This window comes from Aegilops tauschii, chromosome 3 (genome assembly GCF_002575655.3).
Source record: "Aegilops tauschii subsp. strangulata cultivar AL8/78 chromosome 3, Aet v6.0, whole genome shotgun sequence".
Taxonomy (NCBI): Eukaryota; Viridiplantae; Streptophyta; class Magnoliopsida; order Poales; family Poaceae; genus Aegilops; species Aegilops tauschii.
The window spans coordinates 240,544,972-240,549,732 of NC_053037.3; the positions used below are offsets into that span (position 1 = coordinate 240,544,972).

Sequence of the window (4,761 nt, forward strand, 5' to 3'; positions counted from 1 at the left end):
TCCTGACCCTCGCAAGCACAATATTATAGGCACTAAATGGATCTATCGCAACAAACAAGATGAACATGGTCAAGTTGTCAGAAACAAGGCTCGTCTCGTTGCCCAAGGTTATACACAAGTGGAAGGAATTGACTTCGATGAAACATTTGCTCCTGTGGCTAGGCTTGAAGCCATTCGCATACTCCTAGCCTATGCTAACCACAACAGCATCCTTCTGTATCAAATGGATGTGAAGAGTGCCTTCCTCAACGGCAAAATTGAAGAAGTGTATGTAGCTCAACCACGTGGTTTTGAAGATCCAAAGCATCCTGATATGGCCTACAAACTCAACAAGGCATTGTATGGCCTCAAACAAGCACCTCGCGCTTGGTATGACACACTCAAAGACTTCCTGAAGAGCAAAGGCTTCAAACCTGGTTCTCTTGATCCCACTCTCTTCACGAAGACATATGATGGAGAATTGTTTGTTTGCCAAATCTATGTGGATGACATTATCTTCGGCTGCACTGATAAGAGATACAGGGATGAGTTTGGGCATATGATGCAAGAGCAATATCAGACGTCCATGATGGGAGAGCTGAAATTCTTTCTTGGTCTTCAAATCCATCAATAGAGAAATGGCATCTTCATATCACAAGGAAAATACCTCAAAGATTGCCTGAAGAAGTTTGGAATGCAAGACTGCAAAGGCTACACGACGCCAATGCCAACCAAAGGCCAATTGGGCCCCGACGACAATGGTAAAGAGTTCGATCAAAAGGTATACTGCTCCATGATTGGTTCTTTATTGTACTTATGTGCATCTAGGCCAGATATAATGCTTAGCGTTTGCATGTGTGCCCGATTCCAAGCGGCAGCAAAGGAATCGCATCACCTCGCGGTGAACCGAATACTTCGATATTTGGCTCACACCCCGATGCTAGGATTATGGTATCCAAAGGGCTCAGAGTTTGATATAGTTGAATTCTCAGATGCTGATTATGCTGGTGACATGGTTGATCGCAAGTCCACATCAGGCACATGTCGCTTTCTTGGACGATCTCTTGTCTTTTGGTCTTCAAAGAAGCAGAACTGTGTGTCACTCTCCACTACTGAATCTGAATACATTGCTGCTGGATCCTGCCGCGCTCAGCTTCTCTAGATGAAGCAAACCCTCAAGGACTATGGCATCAACATGAAGAATGTGCCCCTCTACCGTGACAGTGAAAGCACCATCAAAATTGCTCACAATCCAGTTCAGCACTCGAAGACAAAGCACATCCAGATCCTTCATCATTTTTGTAGAGATCATGTGTTCAAGGAAGACATTGATATCATTCACGTCAACACTGAAGAGCAATTGGGAGATATCTTCACGAAGCCCTTGGATGAGAAAAGGTTTTGCAAGCTGTGGTGTGAGCTAAATATCTTAGAATCCTTGAATGTCCTGGTGAATGGACACACATCCTAACGCTTATGCATATTGATGACTTAGGTGCGGAACACACAAAGTAACGTATGTCTTCAATTCATGAAGACATACCCTCTGAGTGTGAACACATTAATGTGGAATTTGACTTCGGAGTGCCACGATAATTGTGCATCGTGTTTGGGTCTAATACTTCCTATAGGGTGGGTAACGCCAACACCAACCTTTCTTGAAGATTTTCGTTTGGTGTCATGTTGCATTATCTTAAAAGTTGGTTTGTCTTCAACATTTCCTTGCCTTGCCTTGTCTTCATGATTTAAAAGTTGGGTCTAATACTTCCTATAGGGTGGGTCTATTATGATAACACCCCTTAAGACCTTATTCTGCTAACACCTCGCCTTATTCTACTAACACTTCAGCACCGTCCCGCACCACTCAACCGAACCGCATCAGAACCACCCACACCCACCACCACTTCCCACCTTATCCTACTTTCTACCCCTGGTCAACCCGTCCCCGGCCAGTGCCCGCAGCCCCGCACCACCCCAACCCACCTCCCGCATGACCAGGACCCCAATCCCTCCACCTCCTTTTGCCGCGCCATCTCCCTCCACCACGCCGCACCATCGCCTCCTTCCACTATGCCGCACCACCACCTCCCTCTCCCGCGCCGCCGCCCCACCTCCCTCCACCGCGCCACACCACCACCTCCCTCCCTCGTGCCGCCGCCCTATCTCCCTCCCACCACCCCACCACGGAGCACGCCGATAGTCGATCTGCCATGGCCGGCCCTCCCTAGGCCACCGCCACGCCGCCCCTGCCTTGGCCGCCGCCGCGCCCCTGCCGTGAGCATCGTGGGCGTCGACCACCATCATCTCTTCTCCGACGCCCCACCCAAGCCGCCACCCCACCCTCTCCGGCGCGGCGCGCACCACCCGAGACGCCGCCCCACCCCTCCACCTTCTTCGCGCATGGTGCGCCCCACCCAACCGCCGACGAGGCCAAGCATCGCCGGATCCAGACAGCCATGGCCCCACACGGCCCACCATCGCCGGTTCGTAGCCCGCAAGGCCTCACGCAGAGAAGGTGGCCCCGCCTCCTCCTCCTCCTTCCTGGTTTAGATCGAGCCGAGGACGAGCCCTCTCCTCCTCGTGGCGGTCTCCGGCGAGACCCTCATCTGCGCCATCCTTGGGTACTTGGGCGCCACCCACCCCGTGCAGCTCGGTCGCGGGCCCCGTGCAGCTTGGTCAGGGCACCTCTCTTCGTGCAGGTTCGCCGGCCACCACTTCTCTCTGCCGGTCTCGCTCGTCGTCAGCCACGGTGCAGCAAGCACCGGCCTCGAGCATCCTCTCCTTGAAGGTTCATTTTCATTGTTGTTGTTGGAAAGACGAGTTGTTGATGGGTTTGGTGACCCCGGCCACGGATCCATGGATACCACGCCAAGTCAGCGTGCAGTTCGTTTGCGTCGGGCCTGTTGTGCAGTTGCGTGGGCATTGCAGTGCTCGGCTCCTCCCGCGACGAGCTGTAGGGCATCTGCCCCCGACGGCTCGGCCACCCTCTGCCCTGACCCCCTTTCTAGTTCTCCTCCTCCCCCGTAGTGCACGAGAAGAGCCCCCAACGGTCCCAGATGAGTCCCTCTCTCTGTTCGACCTCATTCGCCGTGGCGCAGTGCCCGCAATTGCCTGATTGCAGTTCATTTTGAATTTTTTTGAAGCTCGCTAAGTTTTGTTTAGCAGTTCGCCGTGAGATCCATGGCGCTAGCCACGCTGCGCCTTCTCCTGCTGCTCCATCTGAGGCCAGGACGGGCTCTGCCGCGTTGGTAACCAGGGTGTGGCGTGACCCCGGTGATTATGCGCGTGGTGGTTCTCTAATTCCCCTACAGAAGAAACTGCGGTGCGAGTTCAGGCATAATCTTGTTGCTTTTTCAGATTTGGCTTGGTCGTAACAGTGCAGTTCCCCTGGGTCTGCAGTCCACCGGCGAGACTTGTTGCTGTCGATGCCATCCCCACTGCAGTACAGTGTGCTCATGATGGTTTTGTGTGTATGTGTGTGTTTTGCGTGGTAGCCGGTCGAGGGGCTATGTTCCTGTACAATGCAAAATAGCATGAAAATGAAGTGCACTACTATTGTATCCAAGTTTCAATTCCCCCTCAAAATACATTGGACATGCAAAAAAACTGTGTCGAGAGGTTCACTTTTGTCCAGAGAGAGGTTTAGTTTTATTGTGTTGAGAGGTTCGCTCCACTATACTATGCACTTTTTTAGAGGTTCGCTCCACTGGACTATGCATTTCTTTTCGTCTTAAACAATAACAAAAAGAATCGCGTGCAATCCTCTGTGATGACATTGCAGTGCACTTTCCCGTATGATGCAGCACACTAACATTGCAGCGCACTTTCACAACCTACCGTTGTGAAGTGCAAAAAATGACATGTAAATGACAAAAAAATAATGAGGTTCACTTCTCGATACTGCTGCGGTTCACTTATGTTCGACGTGAAGCGCGATTCACTCGCTCGTCTTAAAAAATTTATGTCCGACAAGAGAAATCATGAAGTGCGCTTGCTTGTCGGATGCAGTGAGGTTTTCCGTCTGAAGCAGTGCGGTCGGCCGTATGATGTTGTTCATCCCATAAGTGCAAAAAGTTGTTACGGAAGCGAAAAAAGTAATGCGGTTCACTTTTTGATAGTGTTGTGGTTCATTTACACCCGATGTGAAGTGCACTCTACTTTCTCGTCCTTGAAAAAATTACTTTTGAATAAAAGAAACCATGCGGTTCTCTTACCAGTCTGATGCAGTGCGGTTTTTCGTCCGATGCAGTCCGGTTTTCGCTCGGATGAAGTACCCACGTCGATTTGGGTGTTGAGAAAAACAGAGTGTCCGCATTTCGGTAAATTCGAAATTCCTCTTAAACCGTAGAGAATTAGAGAGAGTGTTCTACATGAAAAAGTTGCACCTCGTCGATATCTTTCCAAGGGCGTATAGTTTGAATCATTCCGACCAGCGGTTTATAAAAATTTCGTGAAAAACGGCCGCTGCCACTCGTCGTCCGCCGCACGATTTTCAAAATTAGCTTAAATCTGTAAGGAATCTCAAAACCATTTCTACATATGAAAATTGCGCCTTGTCAATAGCTTTCCAACAATGTATTACACGCCTCGTTTCGACAAACGGTTCAAAAACTAGAGAGAAAACAGTACCGAAAATTGCAAAAATTTCAAAAAAAAAGTAATTCCACGATTTAGTAAATTTGAAACTGCTCTTAAACCGTAACGAATTAGAGAAAATAATAGATACGAAAAAGATGCGCCTTGACGATATCTTTCCAACGGCGTATCATTTGCTTTATTCCG

At 49.7% G+C, this 4,761-nt stretch overlaps 1 long non-coding RNA gene across 1 annotated transcript; it reads left to right on the forward strand.

The window, feature by feature from the left end:
• Positions 1-2,002: 2,002 nt before the first annotated feature.
• On the forward strand, positions 2,003-3,739 carry LOC109770253 (uncharacterized). The gene is made up of 2 exons (XR_002234514.4): positions 2,003-3,301; positions 3,379-3,739. It is a non-coding gene; the product is annotated as an uncharacterized lncRNA (long non-coding RNA).
• Positions 3,740-4,761: the final 1,022 nt, after the last annotated feature.